Source organism: Miniopterus natalensis, chromosome 8 (assembly GCF_054644295.1).
Source record: "Miniopterus natalensis isolate mMinNat1 chromosome 8, mMinNat1.hap1, whole genome shotgun sequence".
Classification (NCBI taxonomy): domain Eukaryota; kingdom Metazoa; phylum Chordata; class Mammalia; order Chiroptera; family Miniopteridae; genus Miniopterus; species Miniopterus natalensis.
Window position 1 is genome coordinate 50,552,640 of NC_142088.1, and position 24,768 is coordinate 50,577,407.

At 41.7% G+C, this 24,768-nt stretch overlaps 1 protein-coding gene across 6 annotated transcripts in view; it reads right to left on the bottom strand.

Moving 5' to 3' along the window:
* The window catches only part of TANC1 (tetratricopeptide repeat, ankyrin repeat and coiled-coil containing 1), a 211,830-nt gene extending 187,305 nt beyond the window's left edge, over window positions 1–24,525 (bottom strand). For 5 of the 6 annotated variants that reach the window (XM_087819835.1, XM_016215958.2, XM_016215222.2 and 2 more), the window contains exon 1: window positions 24,435–24,525. The gene's annotated coding sequence lies outside the window, so the exon portion shown is untranslated. The remainder of the gene's footprint in view (window positions 1–24,434) is intronic. The other variant, XM_087819834.1, reaches the window with a different exon arrangement.
* Window positions 24,526–24,768: the final 243 nt, after the last annotated feature.

A 24,768-nucleotide genomic window follows, 5' to 3' on the forward strand; every position in this document is an offset into this window, starting at 1 on the left:
TGGAGGAAAATGTTTTCAGTGTCTTCTAAACAAATTAACTGAATTCCATACTTCATTTGGGTGTCACCAGTTTTTTCCATTCCAGGATCCATATTCTGGATCCTCATGTCTCCTTAGCCTCCTCTGGTCTGTTTTTCATGACCTTCACAATTTTGAAGAATGCTGGTCAGATACCGTTTTTTGTCCCTCAGTTGGAATCTGAATGATGTTTTTCATGGGTTTGGGTGGGGAAACCACAGATACAAAGTGCCCTTCTCATCACATTATAGTAAGGGTACATGCTAACATGACTTAAAATAAGGTTTTGTTTGTCACGTTTCTCCACTGTAAATTTCCTTCACCCCTTTCCATACTCTGTCCTTTAGAAGCGAGCCACCAAGTTCAGCCCATACTCAAGGTGGGGAAATTAAGCCCCAGCTCCTGAAGGGGTGAGTGCTACATAAATTATTGGGAGACGGCTCTCCTCCCCATATAAATTTATGTAGATTTATTTCACACTTTGGGTTATAATGCAGGACTACACTGTTTATTCTGTTGCTTAAATCACTCCAGCTTCGGCTATTAGGAGCTCACTGAGGTTGGCTCCTATGTCCTTTTGACATGCCCACATCCTTTGTTTTTTGAGCATTTCCTTATATTCTGGCAAAACAAGATGCTCTGGACCTATAATTATCCATTTCTCCAAGGAGCCCTGGTTACTTTTATTGGAGAATAGTATTTAGAAACCAAGATCTGGGTATGTTGTTGCTTCTGAGTGTCACTGCTTCCAAGCCCTCTGACCGCCCCCCAACACACACACCTCCCTCTCCGGCTTTTTGTTTTTAATTTGCATACAGTTCTGCATAAAGTTCTTTTTCTTTCCTAGCTTTATTGGGGTATAATTGACAAAATTGTAAGATATTTATAATGCACAATGTGATGTTTTGATAATATACATACATTGTGAAAGGATCCTCCGAGTTAATTAACAAATCCATCTCATTTCTTTCCCTTTTTTGGTGAGTACATTTAAATTTTGCTCTCTTAGCACCTTTAAGTCATACAATACAGTGTTATGAACTACAGTCACCATGTTATACATTAGATCCTCAGACCTTATTCATCTTATAATAAAGTTATACCAAACTCTCTATTTCCCCCACCCTTTTTCTACTCTGTTTCTACGACTTTTTTTTTTTTTTTTTTAATGATTCCACATATAAATGATACCAGGCAGTATTTGTCTTTTCTGTCTGGCTTATTTCACTTAGCATAATGCCCTCTAGGTTCATCCATGTTGTCACAAAGGACAGTATTTCCTTCTTTTTTAAGGCTAAATATTATTCCATACCAAATATTTTATATACCCCATTTCCTCTATTCATTCATCTGCTGATGGACGCACAGGCTGCCTGCTTAAGTTCTCTAGTGCCAATTTTATCTAAATAGCCTCTTTAAATGCCCGACACTGCTTTCTAATGGTATACATGTACCCCACAACACCGACATTTCCAGACCACGGTGACTGTACAGATACTAACAAAATGAACAGATTCTACAAAACTGTTTTTAAAAACTGCTATGTTAAGTTGATTTTAACACAGTTTAATTGCTGGAGGTCTTTCACTATAACTGTAGAAAGTGAGTGTTCATTGCAGCGCTATTTAAAATTCGATAATAAGTAGTTAAAAATTATGTTACACAGATAGGCTGGAATATGAAATATATGCAATCATTAGAAATCATTTATAAAATACATACAATGAGTTAATATGCACCATAGGTGTATGTATGTAAAAACAGCAAACTATAGCTCTGGCCAGTGTAGCTCAATGGTTCAAGGGTTCAATTCCAGATCAAGGGCATGTACCTAGGTTGCAGGTTCTATCCCTGGCATGTAGGAGGCAACTAATCGATCTATGTATCTCTCTCACATCGATGTTTCTCTCTCTCTCCCTCCCTCCCTTCCACTCTCTTTGAAAAGCAATGGAGGCCCTGGCCAGGTGGCTCAGTGGGTTAGAGCACCGTCCCAGTACACTAAGGTTGCGGGTTCGATCCCCGGTCAGGGCACATACAAGAATCAACCAATGGTGTATAAATAAATGGAACAACAAATCAATGTTTCTCCCTCTCTCTCCCTTTCTCTATCTAAAATCAATAAAAATTAAAAATAAAAAAAAGAAAGGAAAAAAAGAAAAGCAATGGAAAAAATATCCTCTTGTGAGGATTAACAACAAAAGAAAACAGCAAACTACACAATAAAAAAAAGTACAGCATATCACTGAACATATGTAATATACATGAATGTCTATGAAAAGAAAGCATTGAAGGAAGGACACATGCTCAAAAAATTATTTTTTAAGTTCCTTTTTGTCTTATTTTTTTAATTAAAATTAAAGGAGAGAAGACTGTTGTGTGTGGGGGTAATTTTACCAAGGATTCTTCTAAGACAGAAGGTGTTGGACCAGACAAAGGAAGAAACAGAATCAGTGGCTGTGTACCAAGCTCTGCATCACATCCAGGTAGGAGATCCAAAGAAATGTGAGCAAAAAGTATGGCTGGTGGATGCCCTTGAGTCAGCTATAACTCGAAACTAACTATAACCTGAGACTAACATATAAAGGATGAAGACAGCTGTTTCTGTGCTAGTATGTTTACCACAGACAGAAGAGTACAAAAGGGAAATTGAGAGCTGTCTGGGAAGTACCCTGAGAAATGTAGGGCATGGATGGAGCCTTAAAGAACGGGAAAGATTTAAATTGGGGCCAGTGTCAATGGAGACGGGTATTAATAAGTCCGCCCATTCACCTGGAAGTCTTCTCATTATCCCATTCTATAAAAACCCAAGGAAGATCTTAAGCAATGACAGCCCCAGGGTCAGCTTCAATAGAAAGTGTCCCACCCCCTGACAATTGGCCCTCTGGCAAAGTGCACAGCATAAGTGGGGGGAGGATTACCTAATAGGATCTGGTTAGCCTCTAGCAGATTTGATAACACTCAAACAGCTGATAATAGGAGCTTAACTCTGGGTTTTCAAAGATTAACATTTTACATTGGAATTTACACTCCATTCCTACCCAAAAAAAAAAAAAAAGTGCTTTTTAAAAGAGAGTAACAGAAATAAACACAAGGTAATCATCCATTACACTGAAAAAGTTCAATGGCAACAATGACCAACTCTCGGCTTCTCATAACTTTCAATGCACAACACTGTGCCCACAGCCAGCCACCTCCAGAACAAATCCCACTCAGATGTAAATGCAGAGAGAGCTATAGGACAACTTATACAAACACTGTGCAACACACCCAGGGAATCTCATCCCAACAGTAAGAGCTTAGGAGGAAGTAGTATTTGCTGAACATTTAACTATACAAGGCAACAGGTGTTTTACACACATTATCTTAGTCTTCACAACCATCAAGGCAAGGAAGGATTAGCCCCATAAATGGCCACTCAATTCCAAACTAGCAAAACTTAAATTCACACTCGGCTTTGTCCAGCTCTAAGCCTGTCTTCTTTCCACTTAGAGTGGTGTCATATATGTCAACAAACTCAAAAGCAGACTTAAACTTGTACCTTTAGTATCACTTCTAAAAAAAATCTAATCATTTTTTCTCAAAAATAGTTGTTTTACAATATAATTGATATATGGTGCCAAGAATTCAATTAAAAAATCTTAAAGCATATTCTCAAGCCACAGTGCAATAGTTAACCACTTGTGACTTAGTAAAATAATATTACAAAGCCCACAAATAAATCAACTTAATTATAATCTGTAAGTGTTTTTTTTTTAATTATTGTAAATCTAAAATATTCAAAACAACTTTCTGGCTATATGAAGACCTCAAATGGAGACATGAACATCGAGGTTGATTTTTTCATTCTCAGTGAGGACTAATCTGGTTTGTACTCTACAACGTATTACCCTCTTCCTCTCTGTACCCTTCTCCTCCCCTTCCACTCACTCTCCTCTCCCCCCAAAAAGAGGTTCTCCTTCTACCATTAATTACAAAACAACAATTCTATTCTGTGGTCTATAAACCATGAAATAAAAAAGGTTAGGACCACTGATAGTTTAATCTCCATTGTCCTGCAATAGAAATCCCCTGAAAAGCTAAAACTAGATATATGGCAAGTACACCACAGTTACTTTGTCCAAACCACCTCAAGAGTTTTTCATATGAAAATGATTTAACTTCTTCAGCACTCTTTAGATGATTTAGAGTGATACTGTAAATCCACACTGTAGATGTTTGCAGTATCAATGCCAAACCTTAGCATATTCATTTACAGAGGAAGCATTCAAATGCTACTTGCTATAGAGTAAAAGCAATTCAGGATAAAACACAGTATCTTCTACTTGGGGGGGGGAACAGAAGAGAACTTTAGTAATTAACTTTTACAAAATTTAAGAAGAAAGTTTAAGGGTTGAAATTTGGATGTGGGAAGGAAGGAAATACCTATATTTTTATTTTTTAAGAATAGAGGAAAAAGTTTAGGGTTTTTAAAATATGGATTATGAAAGTAATATGTAAATAATGAAAAAATAGTATACAAGTAGTTTTTTCAATAGGAAAAACTGTCCAATCCTACCACCCAAAGAGTTTTCAGATATTTTTCCTATTTACACAAATACATTTAAAGGGGCCTAGCAGAAAACCTGCACATGGTAGACTCTTAAATGGATCAAAAAATTACTTAACACATGCTTTGAAGGGGGGAAAAGGCATAAATGTGATTATAGCAAGCATACTATACTGTAACCTGCTGTCATTTTTCAACAGCAGTAATTAGAAGACATTTTCCCACATCACTACACTCCGCTCCCTCTCACCTTATATGAAGTTCCTTATTATTCCATTGTATGGGAGACAAACTTTTCCCCTAAGTTCCTTTTGAGGTAAGCATTTGGTTTCCCCACTTTGTTATTAAGCAATACTGCAATGAATATCCATGTAGATAACTTTATGTGTTTGTATAATTATTACCTTAACATAAATGTCTAGAACGGGAATTTCTGGGTCAATGAGTTGGCATGTTTTAAATTAGCACATTGACGGGGTGCCTCCCTAACAGTTGTCCCCATTTACCCTCCCACCACTGTGAGGGTGCTCATCTACTCATCGTTCTTACCAACAGTCGTGTTATTCTTTCCCATCAAACCATCAGGAAAAAAAGTAATATTCAGTGAGCCCCTATCATGTGCTAGGTGCCATCTTAAAACTCATGTATATTATGACAGTCCTGTGGAGGTAGGTAGGTGCTCACATACACTTGAGACCTGTTTAACTGATGGGAAACTAATACCCAGAGATGTTAAGTAATATCCCCGAGGCCATACAACTTGCCAAAGATGCTGCTGGAGCTTGAACCCAGTTCATTTACTTATCACTAGATTTTATCTATACATCACAGCAATTAAATTTCATGAGGTCAAAATCCTGTTCACTCACTCTTTCCCCAGCAAAACCTACTGAAAAGTGTGATTTCAAGAAGAGAGGAAGAAGCCCTGGCTGGGGGGCTCAGCGGGAGCATCGTCCTGTACAGCAAAAGGTTGTGGGTTTGATTCCTAGTAAACGTATACAGCTAGGGTGCGGGTTCCATCCCCAGTTGGAGTGCCTATAAGAAGCAACCGATCAATGTTTCTCTCTCTCTCTCTCCCTTTCTCCCTCCCCTCCCTTTCCCCCTCTCTCTCTCCTTCCCCTCTCTCTAAAAATCGATAAAAACATATCCTCGGGTAAGGATTAAGAAAAAGAAGAGGAGGAAACCTACTGGGTTGGAGTTAGGAGAAATGAATTTGGGGTTGAGTTCAGCCCCTTACAAGTAGCTGCTGTGTGACTTTGGGAAGACTGTTAAACCTAAATCTCTTTCCTTGGCTGGTAAGGTCCAAAAGGAGCATCCGCTCCTTCAAAATTACTCACTGAGCCATTTCCCTGTGCCCTGTACTGTGGTGACCAAGAGGCCATCCTGCCCCAAGGGTCTGGGAAGAGATAAACATCAACCCAGAAAATCAAACAGCTATGATGGAGAGGCCTGAGTGTGAGTGCTTCACAGGGGCCAATGGCAAAGGAATTGTGGTGTTCTGCAAAATAGCAGCTATTCAGAAAGATAAGGAGAACCACCACACAACACTATGGCAAATGCATGAGAGCACACTAAACAGAAAAGCCTATGAGTAAATGTGTATTTTAGTTACAGTCTTATTTTTTACAAAGAATGGGAGGGAATGAGATCATGGATGTTGTATCAAAAAATTATATCATTTTACCTCCTTTCCCAAACTGTACAGTGCATCATTTAACATTTATAATTTCTAAAATATTTTAATTGCTATGAGAGCACAGATGGAAGTGATTAATTCTGACTGAAATAATGTATGTGAAAGTGGGAACCTCAAAAACCCCCCATGAATGGTATTATTGTCAGAGCATGAAATAATCCAGCATTCTGCATAATAGCATTGCGGTGCAGTTGCACAAGTTATTTTTACACCCTGCTCCTTGGTTTCCAGCTCACCTGATAATGCACGACATTAGTCATTTCTTTCCAGTATTTTTTTTTAAAAGAAATATGTGCATGTGAAAAGTGGCCAAACAGTACAAAAGGGTCTGCAGTAAAATCCAAGACTGTCATCTATTCCAGACCTCCACCTCCCTCCCAAAGACAATCGCCCTAAGTAGTTTCTTATATATGCTTCCAAAGATACTCTGTGCATTGATGTATTTTTCATTTAATTAAATTCTTGGAAGTTTCTCCTTAAGATCACATATAAACCGCTCCTTTAACATCTGCAGAGCACTTTATTGTATGGACGCACCATTTATTTAATCAGACTGTGCACAATAAAAATGTCTGACAATGCTATTAAACACTATTTATATAATTATTTTTCCTTACATTCTGATTTTCCAACCTAGCCAGGCACTAGGAACCTTCAAAGACACCAGGCTCTCTGGGCTCACTTCCCAGTACTCCCTGCTTCCAGCCAAACCCAGGCTGAGCCTAGTTCTCCGAAATACTCCATCCATTGCTCATGCTGTTGCTTTGGCTGCAACCCATCCCACCTTCCTTTGCCTGGCTAATTCTTACTCAATCCTTCAAGAGTGAGTTTAGGTATAACCTCCTTCTGGAAGAAGATGTCCCAACCCTCAGGGCAGAGGAAATGCTCCCTCGGGACTTACCTTCCTCATCGTGAATTTGTATGTCAGCCCAGATTTCAAGTTCCTCCAGGGCTGAAACCACATTTTACTATCTTTGTGAGGGCCAGAGTTAGGTACAAAGTCTGACACACTAAATATATTTAACACTCATTGAATCAAACTGAAATGAATAAGGAAACTTCTGAACACCTATTAGGTGCCAAGCCCTACTCTGGATGTACTTTACAAACATTATTTCTCACTGAATACAATGATCCCCATTTTACAAATGAAGAAACTGAGGCCCTAAAGTTAAGAAACTTGTCCAAGGACATAGAGAGGGCTGAAATCTGAAACTAAGTCTACTTTACTCCAAAATCACTGTTCTTTCCATTGTGCTGTTGGCTTACATGGTTTTTTTCTAAATTGTTTATTGATTGATTTTAGGGAGAGAGAGAGAAGCACTGACTTGCTGTTCCACTTATCCGTGAATTCACTGGCTGATTCTTGTATGTGCCCTGACTGGGGATCAAACCCTCAACCTTGGCGTATTGGGACAATGCTGTAACCAACTGAGCTATCCGGCCAGGACCTCTGAGGCTTACATGCTTTCATGCTGAAAGTGAAGAGGTCACATACACAGACCCGAAGGGCAGGGCACCTTCATAATTATTTTGGATAATCTAAGGGCACTGTAGTCCCCCAAAATACTCAGTAACAAACAATCTAGAATGTAGGACTAAAATGGCAGAAGAAGAAAAACAGGTTATGAACAAGCAAATCTTTTCTATAGCATCCACAGATACGCACTTAGCATACCCAGGCAGAGTCTTTCACGAGCCGTTCCAAACCAAAACAAGCAGCAGCCTTAGGCAGCTGCAATATTCCTTCTTAGTTCCACCAGCCCGCTCTCCCTGCTGGCACCATCAGTTGCATCCACCTTTCCCTCCCCACGTCCCAACTTACAGCCCCAACGGTCCCCATACCACTCGCTAACACTGGCCTTTGGGCCGGCACCCTTAAAAGATTTCAAATTTGACCAATTCTGCACCAACTCCGCCACCCAGGAATGCCTATCAGTGGGAGCAGGGTGGGACAAAAGGGATGCACTGTAGGAGCAGGTGCCAGTGTCCTGTTAACTGGCTATGAGAGCTGGGGCTGGGTATAGACCCCCTCTGAAAACTGGGGGTAGTAAGAATGCCTGATTTCTCTCAAGGCCTTTAAGAGAATGAAATTAGATAATTTAAGAGAAGGAACTAGTGCAGAGACTGGCACCACGCTGAGGGGTTTTTTCTTCAGTGACTAAACAAACCAACCGGAGAGCAAGCCAGCCTCCTCCTGTCCCCTCCACCAGGACAGGCAGCTGGGAAGCCCTGTGATCAACATAGAAGTAGAAACTGCATTTAGCAAAGGTGGGAAAACAAGAGGAAGCTGCTCCTCCCTCCCACACATGAGAAAAAAGGAACTAATCAGCAGCAAGCAGTTAATGAACCCAAACCTTGTTCATTAGGGGAGAAAAAGAAGCAAAAATTATCCCAAGGGAAACCAAGTACCAACAAAAAAGACACAAAGACTGAAAACAAAAACCAGAAAAAAACCACTTTCCTATTATCAGCCTCCTAATTCTCGAGGGAAGGTAGAATAAGGCAGGCGATGGTTGGTTATAAAGAAAAGCACTGCCCAGTCGAGCCTAAACGCACCGCCAGCTGGAGTAAGGAGGCACTTGGGTGGCTGAATGAGGTGCCCTTCCAAGCTCACCCTCCCTCCCAAGATGAGGGGACATGGCTGGGTGCAGGTCTACATGTTTTGATTTTACGTCACTCAATTCCCAACCAACCTTCAAAAGTACCCGCCTTCCAAAGTCACAGAAAACAAGCTCGGGGAGGCTGGGTTACCAGCCCAGGTGACACTGACTAAGGGGCTAAGTTGGGACCTGAGCCCGGTTTGTCTGGCTTGAAAGCCTCCACTCACCCAAAAACGGTACCACTTGCAAGGTGAGGGGTAGGCAAAATGGGTGAAGCAGGTCAAATGGTACAAACTTCCAGTTTAAAATAAGTAAGTCCTGTCCTAGCCAGTTTGGCCCAGTGGTCAGTGTCAGCCTGTGGACTGAAGGGTCCAGGCTTCAATTCCGGTCAAGGGCTGGTACCTCGGTTGCAGGCTCAATCCCTGGCCCTGGTTGGGGTGTGTGTGGGATGCAACCAATCAATGTGTCTCTCTCACATCAATGTTTCTTTCTCTGTCTCTCCCCCTCCCTTCCATTCTTAAAAAAAAAAAAAAAAACTCAACAGAAAAAAATAGTGTCAGGTGAGGATTAACCAAAAAACAAACAAAAAATAAATCCTGAGGATATAATGTACAGCATGGTGACTATTGCTAACAATACTGTACAGTATACTTGAGAATTGCTAAGAGAGTATATCTTAAAAATTCTCATCATAAGGAAAAAGCATTTATAACTATAGGTGGTGATGGATGTTAAATAGACCATTGTGGTAATCATTTGGCAATATATACAAATATCGAATCATTATGTTGTACATCTGACACTAATATAATATTACATGTCAGTTATATCTCAATTTTTTAAAAACACACGATTGACTGAGAGGAAGGGGAGAAGGGCCTTAGACCACAGTCTGAACTAATAACAAGTATATAGTCTAATAACTGGTTGGTTGATGGGGTTTAAAACCTAGATTTCAAAGAGTCGAGTACTTTTCAGTGACTTACTTTCCAGTTTTATTGAGATATTATTGACATATAACATATGTAAGTTTAAGGCATATGTGATTTGATAACACAAATCACAAAATTATTACCACAATTAGATTACTTAACACCACCACCCCATCACATAATTACCGTATATGTGAGATAACATTTAAGATCTACTGCCTTAACAACTTACAAATATATAATATAGCTTTGCTAAATATAATCACCATGCTATCCCCATTCAGTGGCCTTCAACTGTGACAACCTAGGCCATTCCCAGGCAAACCAAGAATCCCAGGGTATTACTCCTCACTCTACACATCCCAGGTTCCCTCCTTCAACCTCTTTTTCATAAGCAAGAAAAACACTCAGAATCTAATTTCACTAGAAATCTCTTGCCAAAGGTCCACTTAAAAGGGAAAAACAAACCTAATTTTTAGGGCTTCGTGCTTTTGAGTATTAATCCAAATAACTAAAAAGCATCCTTGGCAGAATTAAATATTAATGTACCTAAGTTCCTAAAAACAAGCAATTTCCCTAGATGTTGCTTTTTACCAGAGATCAACATCATATTGTTTAAGGAGCCATCAAAACCTCCCTGAAAGAAGTGAAATTAAACATTCTCCAAAGTATGATCCTGCTACAACCTGCCTACAGAAGTTCTATCCCAAGCCTACCCAGAGGACTCCAAGGAGTTTCTACAGGGAGGTTGGGATGCCACTCCAAGAACCAAATTTCCAACTGTCTACTGGGCATTTCCAACTGGCTTCCCCAGAGGGGCCCCAAACCCTGCCTCTCCCCTCCTGAGAAAGTTCTCAGTTACTTGTCATTCACTGTCCACATGTTTGCTGCCCCGCCTGGAAACAGCCTTGCTTTCCACCTTCAGTCAGCTGCCAAGGACAAGAAGCCTTGACTTTACATCATCCATAGGTTCTGCGACTTGAAGTGAAACGACGGGTAAGGAAATCAATTTTACCAAAGGCTAATTGATAGAAACAAGAGGTAAGTTGCCACGGCACCTCACAGCATCACATCAACATTATAATGAAATGACCTTGAACAAGATGATGTTATTCAAGGACCTGATGTATGTATTCCTTTTCTGTTTGAGAAGAAGCTTCCACTCCACCCCCAAAAAATCATCTCCCGTGCTCAGCCTTCTTTGCATTTTCATTCCCTCTGTTGTAAAAGCACGGTGTCCTAAAAGCACAGGACTGTCGACCTGAGTTCCAATCTCGACTGAGCCAGGTAACTGAGCCAGTTTCCTTCTCTGCAAAATGAGGATGACGGCACTCTAGGAAACGGTTTTTTGCTTAGATTACATGAGCTAATGCTCCCAAATGAACAATAAAAGGTATTCAACTGACAGGAGTTCTCTTCCTCCCACCAACTCCGGCTCAAACATCATCTCTCACCTGACCTACTTCAAAAGCCTCGTAACAGAGAGCCCTGCCACCCATCTGTCCCCACACCCGTCTCTCCTCCACACCACTGCTGCCAAAGCTTTTCTCCAACACACAGCTCTGATTACATCATCTCTCTGCTTTAAAACCTCTGACAGCTATCGCTTACTTTACAGGATCAAGTCCATACTTCTTGGCCTGGCATGCAGGGCCTTTTGCAATCTGGCTCTCTCCTCCCTGCCACTGTACCCAAATGCCAAGCACCATCTGTTCTGGTAACAACACCCCAAACATGACTTGTATTTTCATGCCTCCGGCCTCTGCTCACGGTGCTTCCTTCATGGAAAGTCCCTTGCCCTCTCCCCACCTGGCATCCTTCACCTCCTCCCTGAAGCCCTCCCCAGCCACCCCTCCTCCTCCTCTTCCTCTTCCCACTCCTCTACTTCCCTGCTGCACTCGTCTAACATGTGTCCTACGCATGCACTTGTCTCCTCACACTGAGGCACAGGGCTGGGCGTCACACTCAGGAGGGCACAGTGACAGCCCTCAGGAAATATTTGTTAGAAAAATGAAAGACTTCCACCACCCTTTGACAAATGAAAACAGTTTCTAATTTGTCAAACAGTTAACACCTTTGTGGTAACTTTTTACTCCCAAAACTCATAAGGATATTATATTTGTTGAGCAAGCTAAGGCTGCTCTTAATGAAGGAAGCAAAAAAAAAAAAAAAGCCCCATGAAGGTGAAATGCCTTTAAAACTTCCCATCGGCTTAGAAGGCAATCACTATCCCTCTAGAAATGGCATCTCCTCACTTCTTCCATGATGCTCTTTGATTCCTCCTGGCTTGACTTTTGGTATGTGGAGCTGGACAGTTTAAACAGTCCCTCTTGCTTAAACAAAACGTTTCCAAAAGGAAGGGATAAAGAAAATGGTTGCTTAACGTGCAGGAAAGGTGTAAGAAGCTCGCCGGCGGCTGGACTTGCATGTCCTCAGGGCTTCAAGTTCATCCTCAGAGAACAGGTACTGCATGGGCAGGGAGCCCCGTCAGCCCTTGTCTCCCTGAGACCTTTTTCTTGCATAAGCCACTAACAGTGCCAAATGCCCCAACACACGACACAGCTGACAGAGGGGACATCTCTTAGTTTACCCATAAATGCCAAGAAGGCAAGGCCCATGTCTATTTAAACAGCCTCCAAACTGCTCCTTGACTTCTGTTCAAAACTTAGGGTTCATGAATTCTCTCTTTAGGTGAGTCTTTAATAGGGCACAAGGATGGGAAGGAGAGTTCTCCCCTCCTCCCCGCTGTGAGGAGGTGAGCCCTTTGGGAAGCACTGGCCCCTCTCCCCTAGGGAAGCCTGCACTCCCGGTTGGCGAGAGCCCTCTTCATAAACACAGGGTATGACTTGAGTGTGGTGCTACAGACGTAGTCCATCTAAAGAGAACAAAGTGCAATGTTCCAAACCACACTCAAACAAAACTCTACTGAAGTCAACAGAGTGTCTCATGTTCTCACAGTCTTATTAAATAAGTGGATTTTGAAAATGCCGATTTTCATTAAAACCAGACAGTTTGTTAACAATATCCTTATGCCAATAATAAAATACCCTTTTTTTCTTTGGTTCCTTTTGCTCTATAAATTACCATTTAAAACTGTCCCAAGTGCTTGTTCAAAACATTTCATATAAACATCTAACTGCTTTAATATAAGCGACCAACTAACTATACAGATTATCTTGAAATCAAGGTCTTTTCTGGACTTCTGTAACAAGTACCTTAAAATTAGCAGTTTCGACAACACTCAGAACAAACAAAAACTTCCATTCAACTACTGATCCAAAAAGCTTTATTTTAAAATACGGTTAAGAGGCAAAAAAAGAAGAGGACCTATTTTAGGCACTTATGAGCCAAGGCTGGTGCTAAGTGTTTCATATAGGTTTTCACCTTTAGTCTTAGCATGAATCTTATGAAATAGGAATTACTACCCCATTTTACAGACAAAGAAACAGAGGTCAAGTAAACTGCCCAGAGCTACACATGAAACCACAGTTCATCGGGCTTCAAAGATCATGTTTTTTCACTATACCATAGATATTTGTATTTTTTAAAGGGAAGGAGAAAAAAGGAGTGTATGTGTATATTTTTAGTGTCTTGCTATAGTTATAAAGTACCTACCTGTTCTGTCCAAGGCACTTTATTATCCAAAAGAGGCAAATTTTAATGTATAAAACAGTATTCTTGCCCACTAAGGGATTAAATATAAGAATGTGCTGGGAACTGCCTATGATAGCTACCATCTATCACACAAAACTACTTTATACATACTATGCTATTCTTCATTAAGACTCACAAAATTCCTTTAATTTTTCCCAGACATACAACAAGCACTTGGAAACATATCAAGGGGAAAAAACTTAAACAGCAAATTAAGTTAGCAAAGTCAGCTATGATAAGAACTTTTATTTACATACCTGAGTTTCTAAGACCAATGTACATATGAAAATTATCACCCCAAGTCACTTTGTAAGTTATACAAATGTCTGATCACTATGCTATACACCTGAAACTAATGTAACATTATACATATGTCAGCTATAATTGAAAAATTTTAAAAACTGTTTTCAAAAAGAGAAAGTATCACCCTGAGGGTGTACTTAGATTTACGGCTGTATTTCAAATTAGCATAAGCATTTATCAAAAAAGCATTCTGTTAAAACTTATCAAATAGAAGTAGATTTAATGCATATTCCTAAATTAATGTGCTTAGAAATAAATCTTTATGGAATAGTGTTTTACCATTACAATTCAGATTCCCTGTCATTCTGAATCAAATTTAACCACCAAAAATGCTTTAACACCCAGGCCATTTTACCCAAGAGGCACATGGTTTCTAGTCTTAAAAATATACTGAAAACTTATATCCATTTAACCAGGCCAACTATTCAGAATACCACCATGTTCCAACCACAGCTGGAATAAATTAAACTTGCACCTCTTTGATATACTAATAAAATTAACTTCCAACATACTCTAAGCCTTTACTTCTCTATATTTAAAAAAAGGGCTACTTATGCATTGCTAAATTCATGCTTATTCTTGTAAAAAATATTTTACATGAATCTAAATGTCTTTAGATCTAACCTCTAGTTTATAAGAAATACAGGAGACAAAGGACAAGGTAAACAATACCACAGGAAACACTTTTAGAATATGGGACAGCCTACCAGTCTCTTCTAAATGCCAGGAGGGAGAAGGAGGGGGTGGTAAGATAGTAGTCTTCTACATTTAAAAAGACTAAAGTGACAAAAAAAATAAATAACACACAGGGTACAATATGTGAACCTTGACTGAATCCTGGTTCCAAAAATCAAAGTGGTGACAAATGACATCTGGGGGGCTAATGAGATGACACTAAGAAATTATTGTGAATTTTATTAAAAGTGACAATGGGTGGTGATTTATTTATTTATTTATTTATTTATTTATATTTTGCTTAAGTCCTTAGTTACAAATGCATATGGAAAGTTTGTCAGGTGAAAATATATGATGTCTGGGGTTTCCATTAAAATATTTCAGCAAATTAAACAACCCAACACTGTTCTCTGGCCAAAAGATGCTTTGTAAAAATGTTTCTACAGCACAATGCATTTGAGAAATACTAAATACTCTGTTCCCCTTCAAGGAGACTCAGAATGAACATTAGAAGTAAAGTTGCTCAAAATTCCTGCAGTTAAAAACAAAAATACCTGTTTTACTTTGGTTAGCCCAGGTATTCCCAGTTATCTGAACATAATAGAATCTTTTTTCCCTATATAACATCTATTAATTTCTTAAAAATCAGTTTCCTATGGAATCCACTTCGGGAATTACACTTTGAGGTAAGGTCTTCTAAATCATGTGCATGCTTCAAGACCTTCAAGTAAAAAAAATTCACTACTGCATCTATTTACAATTTAGGTGCCACTCATTTTTTCTGTCTTTTGCATCTATAAATAAGTTGATGTTTACTTTGTAAGTTAACATGTTTTAATTTTAATTCAGACTCCTTCTACAATATTAAATTACCACCATAAAACTTCCCTCAAATGCAGTTAAATCTTACTTATTTTAATCCATTTCCTTGGAAATCTATAATGGAATAGATTTCAAGTTTATACAAGTTGTCAAACCACACCTAGTTTTCACTTTCAAAAGTACCTTGAGATTGTCACAGGAGCCTATGACGCCTCAAAATAAGTTACTGGCTTCACAATAACAAAACACAACAAAAAAAATCTAAAATCAAAACTCTTAAGACAGCGTTTCAGGTGATACTTAAGGGTTTCCAGTAATTTACCTCAAAGTCCCCCCAATTTCCATCTTTATACACCAGAAGTGGCCCCATTGTTACAAAAACACCCAGCTTACCACAAATTCTACTTACTTCATGGCTAAAAGTTTCACAGCAAGATTTCAGCTAATAATCTGGTTGTGTGTGTGTGTTTAGAAAAACTGTATCCTGTTCCATTTAAGAGCCTCAACACTTTAAAACTTTGGAAATACTCCTAAAAGAGAACAAAAATGGCTAACAAAGAAATCTGAGCTAGAAGTCACTGCTACAAGGAAACAAATCTGATGTCTCCCTTGCATCTGGGAGGCAATTTACAACATTCAAAACCCTTTCATATACATTCTGTCATTTGACCCTCAAAACCCTGGAGAGATGTCTGTTTTCCATCATGATAACATATATTTAACATGGCTCAACTTGAAAGCCAACAACTTGTCAACCCTCAATTATCCTCACCATGGAGAGACTATCGGCATAAATAATTCGATTCAGCTGAGCGATGTAGAGTCCGACAGGGACGCCCCTGCCTCCCGACAGGGGCATCAAGCCAGACCCCACCATGGGCATGCCTCCCCTGGTTTTGACTGGTGGTACCTGCAGATAGCTGACTGTCCACAGGCATTTAGATCTTCATACATCTCATCCTCCAGGACTTTCTGTTCACTCCACAAGGAGAGAAGAGTCTGCTTTGGATCCAATGGACCTGCCTGGATTGTCCAGTGATGTTTCTGCACCATCATCCCAGGGCATTTCCCATTTTCAGCCGTGTCAGTGATGCCACGTGAAAGAAGGACAATACGTAACTACAAGCAACACGTGTGCGGGCCGAGGAAACAGACTTGGGATAAACACGACCCAGGTTTGGATCCTGCATCCTCTTGTCTTGGCCACGTGCACTCCCTGCCTCAGATCCCTCGTAGGTGAAGCTCTCTACCTCCTAGGGCTGTGGAGGGCTGGAGATGGACCTCCACACAGTATCTGGCATGAGCTCTGTTTAATTAATAACTGTGAGTTCCCTGCCTCCATTTTTCAGAGAAGGGAAAACAAGCAATTAAAAAAATACGACCAAGGCAAGACAGGCCCCTACCATCAAGAAGCTTACAACCCATAGGCAAAGCAAACAGGAACAACTTAATAATAAAAGGCAAAACAAGAAAAATCTCGTAAAGAATGTACAAGCAGTATGCTAGGGGGATTAAATAGCAGGAACCATTTAAATGCGAAAGGGGGAAATTACAGAAAAATGTTAATGAGAAAGCAATATTTATTTGAGCAAAGCCTTGAAGGACAATGAAAATTTCAGTGGTGGGAGAGGGGAAAACAGCCTCCTCAAAGGCAAAATTGACACACAGTATGTGACAGTAATAGAATGGGCAGGAGCTCAGCGGCATTTGCAGACACAGAGAGGACAACTGGGTCTGGAAAAGAAAGTTACAACCCAGACGATGGAGAATCGGGAGCTGTGAATATAAGGGGAAGAGCCACAGCTCTTACTCATCCTTACATCAGCTATGCTTTCAGCTGCAAGCAACAAAAATAAGTGATTATAAGAGACGTAAACTACGGTCTCAAAACTTTTTTGATCATGCAGCCCTAACAGTAAAAAAATTAAACATGTACCCTCAATATGTTTTAAGTTGTATATACTGTAATTTATACCTAATTAAAAGACTAGAGTTATGAAGTTCATGTACATGCTAATGTAGTAAGTACATAAAACAAATAAAAACTTTTTAAAGAATGAGAATTATTCAAACAGTAGTCTTGAATTTTATTTGTATTAATACAAATCCACAGTCTTGTGCCAACTTCTGATTAAATTTGATTAAGTCATTTCCTAATCTCCTGATAAGATATTTTCTTGTTCCTGTATACTTACATCATTATCATTACACTTTCTCTGCAAGAACCTTTTTAAGCCACTTGCCCATTTTGTGGAAGTCAGTTTAATTAATACAAGGTAATATAATCCATAAATCCATTTATATGGATAGAGTTCACCACAGGCCAGAATACGAATGAGGGTACATCATCAATTTCACCAGGTTGTACAATGCCCACTCTTCCCTCAGGCAACCTCAGATAATCTCAGTGACAGGAGGCTTTCATATATACCAACTAGTGTCAACCACCTATTAAATATTAATAAAGCTTAATTCTTTTCTAGATTAGTTTTTAACATTTTCTTCCCTACTGAATCATCTAGCACACTCCACTTTGGACAGTGCTGTCTCCAAGAATAAAAAAAATTTTCTCACAAAAGAAGTTTTGAGTCACAGTGGTTCTAGGGTTGGTTAATTCAGTAGCTAAAAACGTCACTGTGGTCTTAGGCATCTTCCATCCTTGTACTCTTTGAGTCTCAGAATGTCAACCTGTTCTACTTTGCTGACAACCTTAGGTTCCCAATATGGTGGGACCTAATAGGTGTCACATCCCTACTCATTAACCAGTCACTGGCAACAAGTATGGTATTACTCAAGTTGATTTGGCTTAATCAAAATGCACCTCTTGGGGCAGGGGATACAGCCAACGTACCCTGAAGTATATGGCCAATGGAAAACTAATCAAAAGCAGGATTATGTTACCAAGTAATGTGGTAAATTATTACAGCAATGGCCCCTGCAATGAATCATGTAACCACCAGAGCATGAGTGAGCCTAGGCACAGGCAGAAGAACCATCCAGCTGAGCCCCACTCCAATTTCTGACCTCGCACAAATGAACGGCCGCTGGTTTAAGCCACAAGAAGAAAGGGGGACCAAGATGGGAATGCTGTGGTTTGGGCAACAAACCAACCTTGCCATTGCCCTCTATGTATGTAGGACAATGGGGGAAGAAAAAACTATACCGTTTCATTTCCTCAGATGTTTGTTTTTAAATTCAAACATTTAGTTCAGAGTCAGCAAGCACTCAAAAAACGTTAATAATTGGTGTTACTAATCCCAAGTAATTTAGAATAAAGTATGGCAGAGAGACAGGCGTATAATGGGTTATATGGGGATGATGACAACCCCTGAGTTCTTAGCAATAATTCAGTACACAAGCTCCTGTATATGCAGCAATTCAAACTCCCACAGAATGTGGAAAAGTCTACTCTCAAGACCATGGGATGTCCATCACAGGAGCATTATAAATGTTCACACCCTTTGGCATATTGATATGTTATGACCAGCAATACCACTTTTGGAAACATGTCTTGCATTAGACAGCTAGCTCTTTTTGTTTACCCAGATTCCTCCCTCTTCCACTAACAATAGGCCCCTTCTTTGTGGGACACTTTGTCTCCCCACCATCCCATCTTGTAGGTCAATGGGGAATGCCAACCATAACTCTCCTTTGGCTGGCATCAGGCCAGTCAGGTTCTCTCCAGGGTTTTCCCAAGTTGACACTAAGAGCAAACAGTTTCTTGATGTGAGGTTAGGAAGCTACCAGCAGCCAGGTACCTGTATGTGCTGGGTGCTATGCTGGGCCCTGTGATTTAATGAGTAAATCACAGGCCATAAGAGACATTTCTTTCCAACATACTTAAATGTCAAAAAGGACTGGTTAAATAAATTATGGTAATATACATAATAAGTTTACTACACAGCCATTTAAACAGTGCTAAAGAAGAACATACTGATATGACAGGGGGGAAAAGCACATTACATAAGCTTCTATTGTGCTCTAAACTACACAAATCATTATATGCACCCTTGTATGTCAAATCGTTCTCATATTTCTTCAGAAGCACGCAAAATATAGGATCCTGTTTTTGCATGACTCTATACGCATGAAAAGGTCATAGCCCAGTGTTTCTTAGAGACTGCCCCACCCGCCACCCCGACTCACAGAGGTAATAATCACTGTTCATGATAGACAAGCAACCCTAGGCATGCTGGGGTGGGGCAGGGAAGGTGGTGAGTCACTGTGGCTCTGGGCTATATGGGTTCACATCCTGGGTTCACATCTATATATACAACTGTGGCTGGAAGACTTTTACTAAAATTCACCCATGGTAGTAGCAAAATCTGTGCTAAAATCCAGGGACTATGCCATCTCTCTGTAAGACTTTTCTTGTCCTTGACATTCTCACCTATGGGCCTCTTCTGTCCAGAATATTCTCCTTGATCACACACACCTGCAGGAGCCCCTAAAGGCAGCATCTACCCCAGAAGGGCAACCCTCAGCTGTGACACAAACCAACCAGAACCTTTCACTCTCCACAACATAACCTTCCTTATCAAAAGTCCTCCCGTCATTCAAAATCCATTCTCCTGATAATAACAGCCAGAAGCCTATCTTTGGCTTTGCTGCTCTCCTCCCCTTCTGATACAAGGATTATGAAGTCTCCCAGCTTCATTAGCAAACCCTGTTTCATAACACTCTCTTTCCTCGCACACATGGAAAGAAATGGCAGCCTTTACAGTCAGTATTGACGGATACATCCCCTTTTTGCGGTTGAAACACCACTGCTTAATATTTAGAAAAGACATTCTTCTTAGAATAAGTTTAAAAAGCTGAAGATGGATGGTCTGCTCAGACATAAAAGAGCTTATAGTTCAGCACATAATTTTATTTTAGAACGCTTTAAAGAACATCCATAGCAGCTTCCAGATGAGTGTCAAGTTGCACTCAGTGTTCTTAAGTAGGCAAGCAGGACAAACACTTAGAGCCACAGTGAAAATGGGTCACCTGCAACCCACTACTTCTTTATCATTAAGTCAATAGTACTATAACGGAGGAACTTATTTAGAACAGAAAGTGCTGCAAAACTAGATTTATCCAGACATTAGTAAAAGAGCTCAAGAAGGATGACACCAAGAAAGAGACATTCATCCGGACTTTGTAAATTAAGCTGAGAGATACCAAGATGAAAGACAAATGACATGTTCATTTCTTATTTTTAAAGAGATGTACAGATTTGAGAAGTGATTTCCTTAAGAATGCTGTCTGGGTTACTAGTCCGGATAATAAATCACACTATACCCCGAAGCCTACTTAATAAAAAAGAAGTTAAGAATAAACAAATGATTAGTTTGAGGTATGTGAATTTCTGAACTCTCTTCAGGGAGAAAGTTTTATTACCATTAGGGAACTATTTTTAATCTCTGACATCAAAGCATAGATGTTAACACTGGGGTTCTGAAACCAGAATAACCCATAAATGAAATACTGTGAGAAACTGCCACATATTAATATTAGTCTGTTTGTCACATTTTAGCCAATTCACAGGTGATTCCATGAATAAAGAGAGGAATGGGAGAGGAACAGGGAGAATCAGAAGACCTAAGTTCAAGTTCAACTCCACTGCTTACAGGTAATATTGAGCAAACTAATCTAACTTGCCCTGCCTCAGCTTACTTAACTGAGAGTTCAGGGATAAAATAAGTAAGTTAAGCCCTTTATAAACTCCAAAGCACTGTTCTAGTATTACAGCACTGATTCCAGAATGCTTGCATTTCTCAGACTCTCGGAGAATCACAGAACTTTAGGGCTGAAAGGTGATTGCATTTTAGGGATGATAATGATGAAAAAAAGCAAGGCCCAGAAAAGTGTAAGAGTCTTGTACAGCCCTGGCCGGTGTGACTCAGTTGGTTGGAGTGTCATCAGGACACTGAAAGGTCACGGGTTCAACTCCCCGTCAGGGCACATATCCAGGTTGTAGGTTCAATCCCCAGTCAGGGTACATATGGAGACAACTGATCAATGTTTCTCTCTCTAGAAATCAATAAAAACATATCCTCAGGTGAGGATTAAAAAAAAGTCTCGTACAGAAAACACTTTTGTAAACTGGTATGGGGGATGTGGGAAGGGCCTAGTTTTCCACCACTGAAATACGAATTTAGACAGTTCAAGACAAAACTATCCTAGGACTAAAATCCTTCCCCAGATATAGTATAGATGGTAAACACACACGCACACACACAGTCCCCACCTTATGATGGTTGGCCTTATAATTTTTTTGACTTTTTGATGGTGTGAAAGTGATATACATAATAAATAACATGAGATATTCAGTACTTTATTATTAAACAGGCTGTTAGATGGTTTTATCCAACTGTAGGCTAATGTAAGTATTCTGAGAACATTTAAGGTAGGATAGGCTAAGCTATGATATTCATGTTCAGTAGGTTAGGAGTATTAAATATATTTTTGACTTGTGATATTTTCAGCTTATGATGGACTTACCAGGACATAACCCTATCATAAGTCAAGGAGCACCTATTTATCTGTATAAATCCTCTGTTTATTTTGCTTTTGTAAACTTCACTCCTGTAACTTAAAAGTTAAACTAAACGTTTCATCAGAAAGATAAAAATAAAGCCAGTTCCCTGGCTATGAGACTCAAAGCCTACTTTCAATCCAACCCAGACAAAACCTTAACAATTGGGTTAGAAATGTCTAATGGAAATATCAACATAATATTAACCTCCAGCTATGCTGGCAGGCATCATTATAATATGGATTACAGTTCTATCAGCCCAGGTATACCGGTTTTAATGTTCCAGGGGAGATCAAGAATTAATCAGCAACTTAAAGGGGACGTTGCCTAAAAATGGACAATTTAATGGAGAAAATTCCATTGTTTTTAAAACTGTGCTCTCAATCACCCAGTATAAAAAACCCAGTATGGCACCAAAGAAATTGTGTGTGGTTAAAGAGACAAAATGTTCTTTTTTTCTACAAGCTGTTATGGGAAGCAGAAAAAGGCTGACTATGAATCAGTTATGTTTTAGTTCCACGGTGGACATAAATTATGATAATTTGGACATTCTGGTGGTTAAACCAAGAAAGCAGGAAAACCATAGTTTCCAAGTCCCTGCAAAACTTAAGTTTGTGGCAACTCAACTGAAAGACAGGGCCATGAAAAGTGACCTTAAACTTATTTCTGGACTTTCCTGACTCCACTAAAATCGATGACACTATTTCCCATCCCTTATTGTCAAATCACAACAGTCCGGAAGCCTGGACTGAGTTCACTTGGCAGGTAACAGGAGCAGCCCTAGGAGGAAGTCCTGAAGGATGTCAGATACCATATTTCCTTTTCTCCCACATACTTTACATCTTAACATGGCCAGGATATATTTACCATGCGTTCTGACTGACACAAACTTTGCAGAAGCTGTCAGACTCTAGGGAAGGTCCCCTGTGAGATCCATAAGTAGCTTAGATGAGTAAAACATTCAGACTGCTACTATAATGAGCAGATCTCAGTGGCTCGTAAATTCTTTCATTCCCAGCAATCAAGAAGCAGCTGTTAAAATCCAGGAATCTTCCTAGTAGCAGACCTGAAATACCTCCAAGCTAGCCAGGGAAGCTTCACTTGCCCCCCCCCCCCCCCCCCATTGCAGGAGTGCCAGCCTGGCAGCAATAAAGATGACCCAGGAAGGGAAGAAGAGAGAGAGTGTGTAGCGGATCTGGTGAAAGCAGAGATGCAGACTCCCTTCATTTCCTCTACAGAGAAATAGCAACTCTCAGTACCAACTAATCAGGTTTCTCCTTTCCTCTCCCATCCCCACCCCCCTCCAAACACATTAGAAACTTCTGCAGCCCGCTGGTGTGGTATTTCCAGAGTTAGTGACCTCAGCGGTCCTAAGCCCTTTCCTCAGATTCTGAACCAGGCACTTCCGTCCTGTGGCCGAGCCCGAGGCCCATCCCCCGGCAGGACTCAGCTGCCCTTTACCTAGCAATCCGCCCCGACGGCGCTGCGACTCGGGTCAAGTTCAAGATGAAGGCGCCCTCCTAACCTCCCCGAGCGCACTCCGACAGGGAACAGCACTGCCTAGGTGAGTCCCAGCAGCCCCGCACGGGGATCTGGGGCTGCCAAGAGGGAGCAGGAGGCGAAGGCTGTGTCTGAACCCCGCAACCTCCGACCCCCTGGCCGCGGCGCCGTGTGTCTACCTGGCCACCGCCGCATTTCCTCCCGGAGCCTTATACAATAAGTCAAGTAAGTTTCGAGAGCGCCGGTCCAGAGACGCTTCTATCCGCAAACACAGCACACAATGCCTGGGGCTTCCTTCCTCGCCCGCCGCTCCGGAAAGCTGCTGCGCCAACGTGGGGAGCCCCGCACACCCCTAGTATTGTGGGCTGCACCCCAAAGTTCTTCAGGAAGAAGGTGCGCCCTGACATAGGTACCCCTAAAGTGACCACTTTCCACTCTCCAAAGAACAGGGGTATTCACTATCTTGATACAATTCTCATCTTTCTCAGCTCCCCCTCAATGTTTAATACTACCTAGCTCACCCCCCCCCCCCCAAAGAAAGAATGTGGATATGTTAATTGCGGTGTTCTGGGAAGCGAAGCAATAGACTTTCAGCCCAGACTGGGGCATGACGACACCACCACCCTCCGGCTTAAGTTTACCCAGCAACTTCGCGACCCGCGCTCCCCTACACTCCGGGGGCACCCAGGACCCCGGGGTGCCAGGCGCGCCTCTCCCCGCCTCCTCTGCCCCAGGAACCAGGCGCAGCCCAGGCCTCTGCCCAGCCCGAGGGCTACAGAGGGGACGAGAAAGGGGTCGAAGAGGCCGGGTAGGAATGGCCCGAAACCCGAGCGTGCCGCCGCGCGTCTCCGGTGCCCCCACACCCTAGCTCCGCCGGGGGTCAGTTCGGTCCGGTGCGGAGGGGATGGCGAGGGGAAGGTGCAGCCTCTCCAGAGCCGCCGGCACCAAGGCCCGGGGTGCACAACATGTCCGTGCCTATCCCCGGAAAGCTCCCGGGAGTGCCCAGAGAGGGGGGGGGCAGGCTCCAGAAACTTTCCCACACGCCCTTCCACTCTCCCCATCACCGTCTCTTCCTCCCCGGGACCCTCTCCCCCCGCCTGCACCGCACAGCTGCCCTGCCGGGGCGCTAGGAGGCCCGCGGCGGCGGCCGGGCAGCCCGAGTTACCTGCCGGGAAAGTTTCCAGCTCCTCGGCGCGATTCCCCACCCCCAGGGCCGGGCCTCGGGGCGCGGTCAGATCGCAACTCCTCCGGCGACTCTCCTCCGGCTTCCGAGGCTGCCGCTGCTCCCGCAGCTGCCACAGCGAAGGCAGCGATCCCGCCCGTCCCCCGCCTCGCACGGCCCACAGCGGGGCCTCATTGGCAGCCCGAATCCCCGCCCTTGCGCGTGTTCCCGAAGGCACCTTCCTCTCGCGCGCCCGCCCGGGCCGCGCCTCCCGCGCCCCTCCCCGCCCCGGGCTGCGGCGGCTCCCGGACCCGCGGCGAGGCCGCGCGCGAACTTT